At 45.8% G+C, this 17,002-nt stretch overlaps 2 protein-coding genes across 2 annotated transcripts in view; one reads left to right on the top strand and one right to left on the bottom strand.

Moving 5' to 3' along the window:
• The window catches only part of LOC125944183 (uncharacterized), a 321,505-nt gene that overhangs the window by 184,649 nt on the left and 119,854 nt on the right, over nucleotides 1–17,002 (bottom strand). The gene's annotated exons all lie outside the window — the stretch shown is intronic.
• Nucleotides 1–17,002, top strand: part of LOC119445384 (membrane metallo-endopeptidase-like 1) — a 127,937-nt gene that overhangs the window by 99,888 nt on the left and 11,047 nt on the right. The window lies entirely within an intron of this gene.

The raw sequence follows: 17,002 nt of genomic DNA, 5'->3' as shown, positions 1-17,002 counted from the left end.
CCTCCCTCCCTCTCATACCCCCACGGCCTTTCGCGCGATGGAAGTCGCATTTGCTCTCCGCTGTGCGTTCGCTCTCCGTGAAGGCGCGCGTCCCCCGCGCTCTTGACATGCTCTACGTCTCATGCTCCTCCTCCGCATCACCCTCGTTGATCTCCTCTCCCATCGGTGGGCGCACCTCGTTGAGAAGTGTGCTCGCTACCGCTCTTGTCGGCAAGATTTTCCCATGGAAGCCGCATTATAACCAGTATTTCATCTCGCGCGGCTGCACTGTAAGCGGTGTGCATATACATTGAGTGCTATGGGAAAATTAACGGGAGTCTGAAAAGACCGTACTATATCCGGTCCTGCACTATAAGCGGTTACGTTATAAGTGGTCTATACTGTACTAGATTGAGTCCGCTTTTCAGGCATAGCACGTTTATTAACGGGATTTATGTCATAAAAAATATAAATTGCCAAGAACAAGATTGTAAAACATATTTTTAAATATACAAAATGTTTTGCTATCTATTAGCCACAATCGATCGATTTGATAAATAGCTTTCCAGGACACTGCGAAGCACATGCCTTCAAGCAGCTGCGTGCACTGTATGAATTGAAGACCGCACTTTTATTTTTTATCAAATTTGTACATCATTCGCTACACTGGCAAGTCTGAAAAAATATAATTCCAACAATATCTATTGTTCAAATTGCCTTCTGGTGTGTGCCCCACTTTTCATAGCACACCATACAACATTTACACTTTGGGCAACTTGGCTTAATGACAACACTCATTAAGGCTCATTGAATTTTGTTGGGTTTTTCCACTCTGACACTATGCTGCTTTATGGGGATACGGACACAAAAGTAGGCGGGTGGTTTTTTGCATCGGAACAAAAGTTGAACTGTTGAAGATGACGAATACAACAAGCTGCCTTGAAAAAAAGAACGAGAAACTCTTTTTTTTTTTTTGAGATTTTCTGTTGCACCTTGCCTCCAAGCGGCCGCCAGCAGAAGCTGAAATTTGACATCATAACACCCACCCGCACGCGTGTGCGCGGCCAAGGTCGGCCACAGCCCAAGTAACCACGGACATCCGGGCAACGTCCGACGGACGTCCATTTTGGATATTCCGGACGTCCGTGGGATATCCGTGAATGTCCAGCGTACGTCCGAGGGACGTCCCTGGGAAATCCAAAGGTAACCGCTTTGGTCGTCCATAGGACGTCCGACGTGGATATCCATTCACAGGACCTTCAAGGTATATATAGATTTGTGTGCGCACACCTTGAAGCATGAATAGTGGATACATTCAAGCACCCATATATATATATATATATATATATATATATATATATATATATATATATATATATATATATAAATGCACTGGTCGGGTGCTTCAATGCATTTCACTGTCACTGCTCTGCTGTAACTAAACGTAAAAAATAGGCCCACACAAGCTTCAAAACACAATAAATATTTTATTGCTAGCCTAAACATAAGTCCAAAATGCACACATGAATAATGTTCATCACAATAAATATACTCGCCGATAAAAAAGAAAATTGACAGATCCAGATATCATGACAAGCTAGGACAGCGCGAATACATAAAAAAATCAATAGAAACTCCTTTCGGCATGTTAAACAGAGTAACAAATATGGGAAAGACAACACCATTAAATGAGGTGTCGTTCGATTATCACATTTACTTATTTGTACTGTCAAACCCTACGGCGATTCATTACAGGCACAAGCTTTAGAATAAAGAAAAGAACAGTTACAAGCAAGAATATGCGGGTGGCAAAAACCACAAAACGGCAGCACAGTACATAGTGTGCGCCTACCTCCTGCTCGTCGCGCGGGACCCTGGCCGGCACACGCGTGTCACATTGCTCCCAAGCAGGGAGCGACTTCCCGCTGGCCAACGCGCGTCGTCGCGCACTTTCTGGAGCCTGCACATTCAGTTGCGCGGGACCGACCGGCGAACACCACGTTTGCGCTGCTAGGAAATAAACAGTTGTTTCTTTACGAAGATGTGTTGACTTGCTACTCGGGCTGTTGACTGCTGGCTGCCGGTGCGAGATCCGAAGTTTGTGTGCAGTGGCGCTTTCTTTCGCGTGTACGGCTTTTCACTCACTTTAGGGCTTGATGGCACCTGCAAACAAAACACATTCCGTTTTTGTAATGGCTAAAATAGAGATCGATGTAGCCGTCATACCTCAATAGCTGAGCAGGCGACTTCGGCAGGCAGTGAAGATGGCAAACGAACCGACAGTGCACCGGTCGCATGGGCACTTCGCCGCCATTGAGACGATGGCTTTACTTCGGATTGGATTGGATTGGATCGCCACACGACACTGAATCGTCGCACAGCGTGCTTTGCCATGGGTTTTTGACACATCAACGTCAATATAGTTTGTTGAAACATTATTATTAATATATAAAATTAGACAGTGAAACAATTACTTATTTTAGGAATAAGTGGTGTCGTAAAACTAAACATTTTGGACGTGTTTCCAGCTTTCAATAAATCCAATTAGCGAAAGCGTAGTAAAAGTATAGCCTTAGAGATTGGCAACTACTACATGGCGCCTGTTTTATTTTTTGCTTCTGTAATCATTCATGCAGCCAGCGAAAACATAGCCTTTGAGATCTGTTAGGCTGCTGAGATTAAGATCGCGAGTTCGATTCAGGTCGTGGCGGCTGCATTTCGATAAGGGAGAAATGCAAAAACGCTCGTGTACTTCGATACAGGTGCATGCTAAGGAACCCCCAGGTGATCAAAATTATTAGATCATGGTCCTGGCAAAATAAATTCGAGAATTTGTCCCAGTTACAAGTTGGAGGGCGGGGCTCATAATCGGCCTTTCCGCAATGATGGATAGTTTTAGTACACTCGCTCCATGTTCCATAATTAGTGATTTCTAGTGGGCGATTCAATGTTCTGCAAGTTTTCCATAAACATAATTTTAAATGTTACTGTACTCATGATCTAGGCATGTAATATAATAATGCCAATTGCTGTACGGAGACAAATTGCGCAATTTTTATGCCAGAGTGGGTTTGTCCAAATATTAAATTTTCATAATTGTCATCTTAATTTGCAAGGATAGGTCAGTTACTCATTTTGCCTTGCAAAAAGAACTCCAAGCATCCGATAGAGTGCAGAAACATGCAAATATTAATTACAAACCTATACAATTTCCAACCATAATTTTTCATATTAGGGCATCGATCCATCCATGTCCTAACTAATGTATGTCCTAGGCATGCACATTTATGTACAGCCACTGGACTCGGATGTCCAGAGACATCCGAACGGGATGTCCTCTGGATATGGACATTCCTTGTACGTCCTATGGATGTCCGTGCTGGATATCCTGATGGCTGGACATTCGGACTTGTGGCGGACGTCCCACGGATATCCGTGGTTACTTGGGAGTTGTTGCTGTGTTTCCGGGGGTGTCGGTCCCTTGCAGCGTTTGTTAAACTCCTTTCGGCAATCTTCGCACGTGATCCGTCTGAAACATTATCCCCGTCAGCGCTCCACGCAGGTGGTGCGTCTCACATGCGCCTTCCCGTGGTCGTCGCTCGGTATTGACGCGTTCGTCGCGGCGGAAGGAAATGCCCAGACATTGCTGTTATAACAGCATCATCGGTGGTGACGAACCGTCGCACACGTTTCCCAGAAACGAGAAGGTGCGTAAACTTTAGATACCTGCCTGTCAGCCATCACGCCTAGCCTGGAGACCTCTAAAAAATGACTTCATTTGCACGGACCACTTCGTCGACGATGATTATGTGACCAGCCCGGCTGCCTGAAAAGCCTCGACATGCCACTTAAAAGGCAATGCATGACGCTGTGTCATCGGTCTTCTCACAAAAACGCAAGGCAGAAATGATCAGTGGCGCATTGGAAAAGAGGAGGCGAAAAGATGTCGCTACTGTTTTCGTTCACTTGCAGTCTTCTTGAGCAGTGTGAGAGCGAGGCTGGGGCGAGATGCCCGAGGCTGGGCACGAAGGCAATAATGTCTTTAAAAATGCTGGTAAAGCATAGTAAAACAATACAAGGCTAGCGAGCGCGAGCGCGACTCACGAGATCAGACACACACACAGCTCTGCTTCTCCACAGGCTTTTAAAAGCAGGAAAAACTCCAGACAGGTGTTGCCATCTGTCGGTCGGCTGGTGAAGTGGGCGTGAGAGTCTCGGAGGCACTGATACCTCACAGCAGTTGCTCACGCCGATGGCATAAACTACTATTCAGTCATCCACGCAGTGCTGAAGTACCCCGCAGCTGCCTCGCCTGTGTGCTCTATTGATAAAAGCAAGTTTACAGAGGAAATGACAAATAATTCTTGCACGAAATCTAGGCGCTACGGTTCGCGAAAGCCTGACCGGCACTTCCACGACCGCCTGCTCTTCTTCATCGCTTGACGCGGAAGGCTCGTAACCATAAGCGGTAATATTTCTTGCCAAGTTGGAATGGTCCTCGTCTTCAGACGTGTACTCATCGCTGGTAGAGGCGCCAGAACTCGTATCCATGCTTGCGATGGCGGCAGCGGCGCGCTTCGAATGACCGCAGCCGGCCGGCTGGCTATCCGACGAGGGTGTCGTGACGTCACGCCTTCCAACTCCCGCGGGTCGGGCGGCGAGGCGCGCGCTCACAAAAACGCCAAAAATAGAGCCATCGGCTCAAAAATGAGCTAAGTGACTACTTCTTTTCGGTGTAATCACACACTGAGGATTCATTTTCAGCATTTTCGTAAAATTTTCAGTTTTCGTGCCCTTTAATGTGCCCGCAAACTTTAGCACATGCATTGCTTTGATTCTGGTGTTCCAGTTAAGTCGAGCGCTATTTTTGCTTTCCCGTCATGCAACGTTTTCACACTGGCTCTATGAGCACACAGCTGCTGTCAGCTCAACCATTCCACAGCGAACTGGGGAATGCTTTCAAATCATACATTCTTAACACAGCCTGTGCGCGGATGGAATTATTCTTTACTAGGAAGGTATTAAGTTCACACCCGGCCAAAAATCCAGGCAAGTATCCTTCTGTTCCCGTCTCTGTCGTCTGCAACTAAAAGCACCAGAATAAAATTTTTGAGGCGATGCCTCTTTGACAGAGAGAACAGTAATTGGGACATTTTCCCGAGAGGAGGAAAATGGAGAAGGTTGAAATGAACAAGTTTGTTGGTACCAGCAGCATTTGAACTTGCACTGGAAATGAGATGCCTTGACCACTCAGCATTGTCATGCTTCCCCCCTGCACATACTACATGCATGAGTAACTCAGAAATATGTTTGCAAACGAAAATCTGCTTGCAAGAGTGAAATTCAAATTCTCATGACCCAAACTGACAACATTATTATGACAAACAGAGAACGAACGCCAAGCTGTGTTGAAAGAGCGATGAGAAAACAATGTGTGTGACTCAGCCTGGCATCCATTCGTAACTGCCAGCATTATGTGGTGTCCACTCCTCAGCTGTAAGCAAACCATTGTGTCCACAGGATTTTTGTTTGCTGCCATTGTCGTCATGTTCTGGGGTGCATTGTAACGTGCTATCGCCGTCGTGTGTGTGTGTAGCATTGCATACTAACTTTGTTGCTCTCTCCCACACCACTTGCAAACAGAGTGACACAGCCACTGGTGAGTTCTGGCAGCAGTTGGGGCACACTGCTGTTGCATGTTCTTAGTCCCAACTTGCAGACATATTGGGTTTGTCAGGCATGCAACGAGTGCTCTTCTGAGGCATCTACACTAGACATAGTGCATGCATGTTAGTGGCGGCGTTTAAATCAGTACTGCACGTTCACAAGTGCCTTAACCACCTTAGCTGTTCTGTTGAATTAAGAAATTTCTTACCCAATCTACTTAGTTTGTTATTGCTGATTGATTACGCATATTTTTGGGACAAAATAGAAGTATTATAGGCTGAAAAATAATTGTAAAGTGTGAAAGTTGCCAACTGAAGTTTATTTGGGACCACGGTATGAAGTAACCAGCTCCCTGCTGGTAATTGACAAACAAAAAACATAAGGTAAATATACACACTGACTTGTCACTTACACATAGACATGGCTGCTAACAATGCATTGTATCCCTTAAGAAGCCTTGGCAGTGTGATGTAGTAGTGGCTGAAAACAGATGGGTTGACACAGAGTGCTTTGCTGCATTTTCTTACATCCTTTCTAAGCCCTTGTCGTCGCACTTGCTTCCGCAAATGAACCACTTTCTGGTTGGTGCTGCTTTGTTTTGGCTTGGGGAAATGCAAACTGGAAAGTGCTACACCTTGAGACCCACGGGATCAAGCGCACATACCTGACTGCCCGCCATGCTTCATTTTTGTCCAAGGTCTACAATTGTTTATGATTGCTTCAGTAAGAGCAAAGCAGGGTCATCTTCCCTCCATCTTTTTGGTATGACACAAAGGAGTTGAAAGTTGCTTTGTCAAGCAAGTGACCAAGAAACTTCTTGAAACATATTTTCTTACATTTTCTTGGAACCAGGTAGTTGGCCAGCGTCTGCTCTGTTGTGTCTACACCAGCGATTGTACAGTTGTAGTCAGCAACAATGCTTGGCTTAATGACTTCTCACCATTTCTCAAATGTCTCACATGTTTGCACTGCACTCATGACAGTCACCACCTTCTTGTCTCGCCACTGGAGGGCAACACATTTGCCATGCTGGTAGGCCTACTCATCGCCTTTCTTCGGCTTTTGCATTTGAAGTTTCCGCGGCATGTCCTTTGTATTTATTCTCACAGTGCTGCAGGCATCTGTGCAATGTTGAACAAGATCACCGAGCTCCAGGGAAGTATAAAAATTGTCTTTAATCGGACCCTTGACCAGCGAGGGCGCGAGCGGGTTTATGACAAGCTCATTGACGATCAAGACTTTCTGTTGTGCTCAGATCAGTCCCTTTTCCAGTGGGAACATCCCACATATGCCGTGACAACACCTAGCAGAGCATAAAAAAAAGTTGAGGCCAAATTTTGCTCTCTTCAGTAGAATGTGCTTGCTTTTATCGAGCATGAGACTCTCATCTGTGAAAATATCTCTCTCTGGTTTGTGTGCAGAGCATTAGTTCTCCAGCAAACAACTAAAAAATGGCCATACATTTATAGCTTCAGCTGAGCATGATCGCTGAGGTTAGTGACGCTCTTGCGTTATCCACAAAGTGGGGCTTCCTCATCAGCAGATGAGATTTCATCTGCTGATAGTTTCATCTGCTTGTTGTCGATCATCAACTCTCCAAAAATTGGTGTGCAGGCTAAAGAGCCTGTTTCTTGATTAGCACCGGTCTTGTCATGGCTTGTAAACAATTCCTTGCAGAATCAGCAGTGCAAAGAACATGTCTATTCCTTTGCCACAGGCACCCACTTTTTGAGGTGGGAGTGCCCGCTGGGGTGGCTGCTTTCCAGCTTCTCAGCAGCATCCATTGCTCCTTCGGTGATCAATGAAACAAGCTCGTCATTGAGAAAACACTGAATTTCAGCAGTTTAGCAGGGAAGCAGTGGCAATTGCTGTAAAAAGAAAACAAGGAGGCTTTGGGGGAATGTTGTCAATCTTTGTACACGCACTGGCAAAATTATTGCCCACTTCTGCTCACTTCAAAGTTGTCGCTCACCCGCTGTGGTGGCTTAGCTAAGCCTATGGTGTTGCGCAGCTAAGCACGAGGTAGCGAGATCAAATCTTGGCCGCAATGGCAACATTCCGATGGGGGCGAAAATGCGAAACACCCAATGTCAAATTCTTTTTTTCGAAGGTGGGCCAGCAGCACAAATATCGCCTCCTCTAGACACCATATTTAAAAGCACAGGTTGTCATACAAAAACAAGCGCTCCACCAATTACAACAAAAAGAAATGACCAAGGGTCTGCTGCCATCTTTTGGACGTGCATGATTGTCCAAAACACTCAAGCTACACTCATTCTATACGCCTTGGGGACGGCTCAGCATGGACAAGAAAATGGTCAAGGGTTAAAAGGGCCCTGAGACACAGCAGCTATCTGGTAATAACAGACGTCATGGGCAGATACTCATAGATGAATACTCAATTGTTGGCATATGTGTTACTTCTTAGCAACAGAAAACCTATGTTTGCTGGTGTTGGCTATATTTAGTGCTGTTACTAGCAAACAACCTGGGCAGACAAGACAGAACTATTGGAGATGAAGAACATGGACTTCAGGGACATGCGAGGTTCATACTGAAAGTAATGAGCAACAGCTCTTACAATATTACGCTGCATTACGTAAAGTGAAACTTTATCACTTTATTTTTCAAACTTTTATTAATTTTCCCACATTCCTCTGCATACATTTTCCACAACGATCGTCAAGTTTGAAAATACCCCTCTGGTAGAACTTCATTGTAGAGACGCACTGTTGCATGGGTTGCCTCGAATTTGAAACAGGTGCGAAAGCACTCTCATAGTGTGATTCTCTCCACTGTTAAGCAAGAAGTGTGAGGGCTGCAAGGTCACTTTTCTTGCAGGTAGCTTATGGAGCAATTAGCGACGGAACTTATGCAGTGTTTCAGCACATAAATTGACATTTGTTTTCCAGCAACCTAATACCGCTGTCACACGGGCACCCGCGAACTCCGTTGAAGATGAAACTCCCTAATGGAGATTTATGGTGCTACACGGCACAGTGCGAGCTTTCGACGGGCGCCGTATGGGACAGAAACGGCGCTGGTGTGCTTACTTCCCCGTGCAACTTTTCACGTATATAGTCGCCTTTAAGTAAAGTATAAGTTTTTTTTTTTTTACGCAGTATGTGTTCTAATAATCGCAGCGAGAAAGTTTACGGTATGTTACCGCAAGACTTTTGCATTCCAAGCATAGCGAAGTTGAAAGCGATGCTGGCCACATTGTGCTCTCGCATTCGTGCATGGGCGCATTGGTCACGTTGTTTCACCGGTGCGCCGTTCGAGTTGTGATCTTGTGCTGTGCTCGCGGTGAGATCAACTGTTTGCAGATGTGTGACGAAGACGTGAAAAAGAAGGTCGTGCTCGCCATGGCCACAATAACTGACATTGAAGCGGAAATGGAAGCCTCGGCAGCGAAAGTGCGCGCTATCAAGCGCCAAATTATTGCGAACAACGCCATGCTGACTGCGCTGGCATCGTCGTCTAGCCGCGCTCCAAGGGAAATCTGGGCCTATCCTCGTCATGGACGGTGGTTTGAGAATACGCTGCCAAACCTTGGGGACCAGAATTTCCGCCAATCATTTCGCGTGTCTCAAATCACATTCAAATATTTAGTTGACGTTTGCCGACCCACGATGGAACGCCAGACTACGAACATGCGCGAAGCCGTTCCCGTGGAGAAGAGGGTCGCCGTTGCCCTTTATAAGCTTTGTTCATCTGCCGAGGACAGGACAGTCGCCCACTTATTTGACATGGGCAGATCCACGGTCAACATCATTTATCGCGAGTTCTGCGAAACCGTGGTGGCATCATTGGAACATGAGTGGGTCAAGATGGTAACTGGAAATGACATGGAGAACCACATCGGGGAATTCTATGCTTCCACCGGATTCCCGCAAGGTGTCGGTGCTCTGGACGGATGCCATTTTCCGGTTTCTCCGCCAAAGGAACACGCCAGCGACTATTATAACTACAGAGGCTGGTAAGTGCATGAAATGAAGGGCGAGCGTTACTACAAATAGGGCAGCAATAGGCGATTGATTGAAGCGGGATAAGATACGACATTAAGGCACAGAAATGTAGTTTTGTGAATCTTGCCGAAAGAAAAATAATTCTTCCAAGCTAGGCAGCTTTTTTTCTGACACATGCCTACTACATGGCAATGTGACGTTGCAGTAATGAGTTAAGATGCAGGTTATGACACTAGTGCTTTCAAATGTAAGCTAAATACATTGTTGTAACCAGGCATCCTGGATGGCTTAAAGGCAATGAAACTACACTAAATATCATTCGCGTAAAAAAAAAAGACAGAACAACTTTACGCAGCCTGCAATCATCATGCAAAGGTACATTACTGTTTACAAGTGCTATTAATTAGGTATTGTGGAGCGTACAGCATTCCAAACTTTGCTATCATGACCCGTCCTTGTACACTGGTTTTTGTTTGACTATCGTGATCGGTTGCGTCAATGACAACGAGATTCTGGTTTATGTTTGGTTACAGTGATCAGTTCTTTGCTTGACAGTGACAATTGGACCTTTGTGATGCATTCTAAAAGGGCATGAGCGCTAGCGGCATTTAACTGTGGACTGCACCTTACTTAGCAACTAGCCAGTACAACTAAGATTCACCTTGATGGTCAGGATAATGAACTGGCGCTCTTTGGCCATACTTGGCCCTTGCGCCACAAAACACTACATTCATCATCAAGATAATGAACGTGCAAATATGATACAGGTTGAGTAATTACTTGAGTGCATCATTGCCTTGTGTATGCGTTGTATTGCAAGCTATTGTGGCACCAAGGTAAATTTCAAAACACCCACATACAAAAAAAAAAAAGTGAAGTGCCAGGAATGTCATACTATTCAGTGCTTACTATGCATTTTTACCCAACAGTGTCCTCACAGAAATGAAACAGCTATGACATGGTATGATGCAACAGCTCCTAAAATGTTTTGCTTTATCCAGGCTACATTGCATATATCCCACATGTTCTTGATAACTGTACTTTGTTCAGCATACTCCTAAAAATATATTACTTGCTATCTGATGCTGTTGCTTCATTACTTAAAATGCATTCTTTTGCCATGTGTGCTTACAGCATAAAACTATCCAGTTTCTTTGTCATGTAACAGTGATTTTGCTTTTTCTTACAGGCACAGCGTGATACTGCTCGCACTGGACTGTTACGTGTTCCGGTACACAAACGTTGGATCACCGGGAAGATGCCACGATGCACATGTCTACCACCAATCAAGCCTGTCTCGCCTCGTTTCGGGGCCCACATTCAGGCACCCAACCACCCTGATAAGCGGCATTGCTGTGCCCCCACTGATACTTTGTGATCAGGCATTTCCCCTCACGCCGAACCTTATTAAGCCATTTGCAAGCACAAGCAGCTCTGAAGAGCAAAAGCATTTTAACTATCAGCTGTCAAAATCTCGCAGAATAGTAGAAAATGCATTTGGGCGGCTTAAAGCCCGTTTCAGGTTTATAATGAAGAGAATGGAATGTGACATCAGCAATGTGCCGCTTATAATAAGGGCATGCTGTGTACTGAATAATATTTGCGAACACTTTGGTGATGCTGTATCGCAGCAGTGGATCGGTGAGGCGCAGCTGTACGACACAATATTTCAGCAGCCAACACACACTACGGATGCACTCGTCGCAACTGGAAGAAACATTCGAGCTGCAGTTGCCATGCACTTGCACCAACATATGGACCACTAGCAAAGCCAAGAAGTCGAAAAGTGGAATTATTTATTAAAATACTGGGACAGCAGGTCCACCAACTTTTCTTGCGCATTTACTTGCCGCTCCCGCAGAGCTTGGTCAACTTTAGTTGCCTCTTGCAACGTAGCAATCAGCTTATTTTGCTGTTCGAGCAAGTTATTCCTGAAGTTCTCAGTGGAACTCTGCCTCTTCCACTTTTGTGGGCGGCGCTGTTGTGTGGTCGATGCAGGCCCTTGGCTATCGCTTGCGTCTGCCACCTCCTCCTCTCCAGACGTATTTCCATTGGAGCGTTCCATGCTGGAAATTATCTGGAATGAATAAAGATATTTGTTGTTTATGCCATGCACCTACACATCAATTCGCTGTTTTCAGTTGTATTTCCTTACACACGAGTGCAAAGCCACAATGGTCACCTGCCACACAAGACAACCTTGTGAATATGACAAGCAAAGTATTTCGTGTATTAGGTGGGGTATTCCAGTTTTCCTAATTCTTTAGGAAACTTTTTTCGGGGGAAGTCATTCAGGTGCTCATAAAAACGTGGCAAATCTAGATTTTGGGGCTTATTTTCTATAAACAGGTTAACGTATCACGTATATTACCACTTACCATTTCTACAGTTTCATCTGGAGAGCAAGGGCTCTCCTGAATGAGGGAGCGATCATTCGCCGGCAGGGCACCTAAGATCCTGTGTACTTCAGAAAAGAATGGCCAGGGAGACGGCGAGGACCCTGTCGTCCTTTCCCGCGACTCTTTTCTGGAAACACAGAAAGCGACGATAAACAATTAAGAAAACTGAAATGCTAGACAAGTAGTAGAAGCTAAACTAGTTTACAAATGCTTGTTATACAGGGTGTTTCCTTTTAGCTGCACCAAATCTTAAAAAATAGCCTGTGGCAGATAGCACAATTGTAATCCTTGATCTAAACTACGCGATGAGGCGGCCATTACTTCCATGAGAAATCAAAACGCCTAATTGAGTAATTAGCATAATTACGCTAATTAACTTTTTCATTTATGATTTTACGGCACATCTTTCAATCTACGAATTATAGCCGCTGAGTTCGCAAGGCGTATCTACTTGGAACGAATTCTCAGGACCTAACCAGTTTCGAGATAATAATTTTCAAAGTGTTCGACGAAATGCATGGGCGTTCTAGTTAACTTTGTGTTTCAATGCATAAAACAGCGTTTTCCTCAAAAAGTTAACTGGAACGCCCATACATTTCGTCGGACACGTTAAAAATTAATATCTCGAAACTGGTTCAGTCCTGAGAATTCGTTCCAAGCGGATACGCCTTGCGAACTCAGCGGCTATAATTCGTAGATTGAAATATGTGCCGTAAAATCATTAATTAAAAAGTTAACTAGCGTAATTATGCTAATTACTCAATTATGCGTTTTGATTTCTCAAGGAAGTAATGGCCGCCTCATCGAGTAATTTAGATCAAGGATTATAATTGTGCTATCTGCCACAGGCTATTTTTAAAAATTTGGTGCAGCTAAAATGAAACACCCTGTATGCCATGACATGTGGACATGACCGTACATGCAACATTACATGCTCATTTGATATGCTTGTTTACGATTCATTATCTTTAGTTTTTTAGAAATGGCGACTCAAGAGTTGGGTACCTAAACTGCATTGAGTTTGCATAAGTGAAGCGACAACATTAATGTTGGGATATACTTTGCCACCATGGTGTAAACCAAAAAAAAAGACGAAGAAAGTTATTTGAAAGGACGAAAAACATGTGCACATATGTAACGAAAGGATAGTTTAGTGTGCGAAAGAAGTTTTAAAATTTACCGTTTCATTTTGGTAAAGTTTAAAGGCAAATAAAAGCAAAGCCACAGAAACTAGCTGCGATTATTAAGCATGCTGACGTGCCATATTTGTTGATTCTGCTCATAGAAAATGGAACTCAGAAGAATTATGCATAAATCCAAAGCATTCTCAAGCTATTTTATGTATCTGATATCGCATTATTTGGGAGCACAAGACGAAACTGTAGAGGTGCGCTGTGCAGAAGCCCCGAGTTTGGCGCCGTGTGCGTGTCGGTCTTGTCCCTGTTCATTTCGCGCTGTGCATGTTTAGTAACCAACACGCCCGCCCGAGCTATGAAAAACGCCGCACGGCGCGTCCCCGCAAATAAAATAAAAGGGCTCCGCGCGCTCGTATTGCGATGTTCAATTATTATTGCATATCTCCGAATACCGCCAAACTAGGGCTTTCCTGCGCCTCCCTTTTCTCGTTCTCTGCTTAGTGCACGTTGCTTACCTGTATCTCTGGGTCAGGTTGTCGATCTTGGTCTGCACCTGCCGGCGAGTTCTCTTGATGCCGCTCTGCACAAGAGCTGTGACAATGGCGTCATACATTTTGGCGTTATGTTTCTCCCCTCGGAGTTGCGGGAGGTGGTCCTCCCACAGCCGGATCAAGACCCAGGTCTCCGCCTCCGCCCACGTTGACCGTGGCTGCGAAGGGTTGCTGCCGCTGTGACGCTCCGATGCCGGTGTGAGCGAAGCAGACGAGGCGCCGGGATCGTTCATAGCGCAGTTTCTCTGTACGACACGTGCGGCTCGTGCGCGGATAAACAGACGAAAATGGACACGTGCGTCTCGCGCGCGGATAAACAAACAAAATGGCGGAACGACACTTTCCCATGCGGGATGGCGATGCATGGTGTGGAGAGTACAGGCGCTCATGTCCTTAAAAACAAATTTAAAGCTCCAATTACGTGGTGTATAACCAAAGGCAAAACAAATAACAATGCTAAAATTTGTAAGTGAGCCAGTTCCGACGATTTTATTAACGTGGTTTTCTTCGCAGCTGTAGCTATCTGGGAACGAGAGTACTCCGTCCAGCCGTAATGGTCATTTCCGAACTCCCTTCGCGAAAAGGTCCATTAAACTCCCTTGGCGAAAGGGAGACCGTGTGACAGCGAGCGCATCTCCTTCGAGATAAAGACGACGGAGTTCAAAGGAGTTTGCGGGTGCCCGTGTGACAGGGGTATTAGTCACTGCCTGAACTGCACTGTACCCTATTTCAAGCATTTTCGCCATATCGTCTATTGTTATATCTCTATTCTTTGGTGAGTGCATCAACGTCCGCGTTGTTGACATCAGTCATGGCTGTCAGAGGGTGACCACTTCGAGGCTGATCTTCAATGCTCGTCTGGTCATCTTTGAAACGCCTGACCTCCACACAACGTATTAGCTTATTCGCGCATCACCATACCCAAGCTGAAGCCTCTTATGAATTTCTGCGGCTGAAATTTGCTCTCTCACCACGCATTCTATCAGTGCACATTGACAAAACAAGGCATCGTGTGCTGTCATTTTGTTTGGCGTACTGGTGGCTAAATTATGTATCCTGTCGATGTCAAATGTCCGTCCATATTTGCAAAAAAGATGGCACCACATGCCACCAAACACGCATTCTTGCACGCTTTGTAACTTGCGTACAAAAAGTTATTGATCATTACTTCCAGCATGACCCTCGTACCTAGAGACATGCATGCATATGAAATATGCAGCACAAGCATTGACCATCATCTAGTTTACTGTAGCACAAGCTAAAGTACATAGTACATAGCAGCAATAGCACTGGCAGCAATGATCAAAGGAGACATTCATCAACTTTAACGGAGACAGCTGAATTTGTTGTTTTGGAGAGCAGCAGAAAGGATGCTCACACAGCTCTTGCATGTCACTTGAGCTCACCACCTAAACAAAGTGACTGGAAAGTGTGGCATCTCAGTGTTTGTTTTCGTCTTAAGCTAGCCAAAGTTTCGTTTAGTAAGCTGGGCAAAAAGCATGTACAGTATAGACCACTTATAACGTAACCGCTTATAGTGCAGGACCGGATATAGTGCGGTCTTTTCAGACTCCCGTTAATTTTCCCATAGCACTCCATGTATACACGTAGTGCAGTTGCGGGAAACGAAATACCGATTACAGTGCGGCTGCCTGGCAGTACGGAAGTCAGCGGAGACGGCGAACGCTCCCCTCAAACGGGCGCCCCAAGGAGTGCTCGAGGAAGAAAGACGAAGTGGAGAAGAAGGGCACGTGGTGCGAACGAACAGCCAGTGAGGCTGTAACCAGAATCTTGAGTGCGAGTCATGAAATATCACGGCGCGCATAGCGAGCGAGGGCCACGAAACGACCAACGCTCGCTTCACGATAACGGCAGTAAATGAAACTTCAGCGAGCGGGCGGCGCCGGCACGGCATGGCGAAGGCGAAGGGCGCACGCAGAGACCGTGGAATGAGAGGAAGGAGGGCGGCAGGGAAGCGGATTTCACCTCGGCAACTCTGCCGCTTCGGTGGCTCCCCTCACCCTCCCTCGTAGCTCCCTCACTTTCGACTGTCACCGTGCGCGCCCGCCGCCGTGCAGGCACAGCTGCTACAGCCGGCCCGGCGCCAACTCCCTGAAGTTTCGTTTTCTGCCGTTATCGAGAAGCGGGCGTTTGCCGGCGTGGGTAGTTTTGTTGGCCGGCCTGGGACAGCGCCGCTGCTTCCCTCTGCGCCGTAGCCGCAGCGTGCAAGGTCAACGCATGACTAGAAAGTTAAGGAAGCATAAAGGAGAAAGAAGGGTTCACTGCCATTTTCTACGCGTGGCTACGGTAGCGCGGCTGAGACGTCGGCACGTCTCAGCCACGCTTGTTCCGGCGCAACGCAGAATCGGCGACCTTGCCATTTGAGAGAGGGTGAATTTTTTTTTGGTTTGTTCGCGCGCGACATTGAGGGGTCTCCCCTAAGCTTTTACTCTATGACGGTGCCGGAGCAATGACGGTCGGAGGCGCCGCCGCGTGATTTGGTTCGGATTAACAAGATTCGACTGTAAATTGAATGCAAACGTTCTAGCCGCATTCGTCGACTGTCGCATACGCGTGGCGGCTCGGTGCACATGTTTTGCATATGTGCGGGCCTTGAAAATTGTTGCTTTGGTTATAGTGCGGTACCGCTTATAGTGCGGATATTCGCGACTCCGGCGACTTACGTTATAAGCGGTCTACACTGTAATTTGCTTTGTCATATGTGCAGGATAGTATACACTGTCATGTATGGCCAGACTAGGCCTCAGCGACAGCCACCATGTGCAGATGCAGGCTTTCCGGCCGTCTTGAAAATCACTGTAAAGGTACAGAGCGGTTGCACTCATGTGGCTGGGAATTATATAAGCAAAAAATGTGAGAAAAAAATTTTTTTTATATATTTGACGCCTTTTGCATTAATAACGAACATGGTAACAGTTTAAACACTGCTTAGTCAGAGACTGCTCAGTGGGTGTTTTTCTCTTGATTATTGCTTCCAGCACAGTTTTCACAATTGGAGGCTTGTTTGTGTTGTTTTAAACGAGTTGGATGGCCATCCTGTGCCTAGTTCTTCACTTCTGGCACTGTGAATGTGTCATGTGCAAGTCCAGCCTTTGTTGTCTCAACTAAGGTAGCATGAAAAGGCAGCTTGCCTTCAGACGTGAGTGTAAGGCTTTCGAGAAATCCTCTTGTGCTGCAGCCCACCATTTTCAAAGCACTTACATGCATTTATTATTGTGCCACTACTTTAGCAGCAACAAAAATGCACTTAAAGAGCCAGTATTACTGCATCGTCTCACTGT

Source organism: Dermacentor silvarum, chromosome 3 (assembly GCF_013339745.2).
Source record: "Dermacentor silvarum isolate Dsil-2018 chromosome 3, BIME_Dsil_1.4, whole genome shotgun sequence".
Classification (NCBI taxonomy): Eukaryota; Metazoa; Arthropoda; class Arachnida; order Ixodida; family Ixodidae; genus Dermacentor; species Dermacentor silvarum.
Note: the sequence above shows the minus strand (reverse complement) of the source record. Positions and strands in the feature narration are given on the sequence as shown.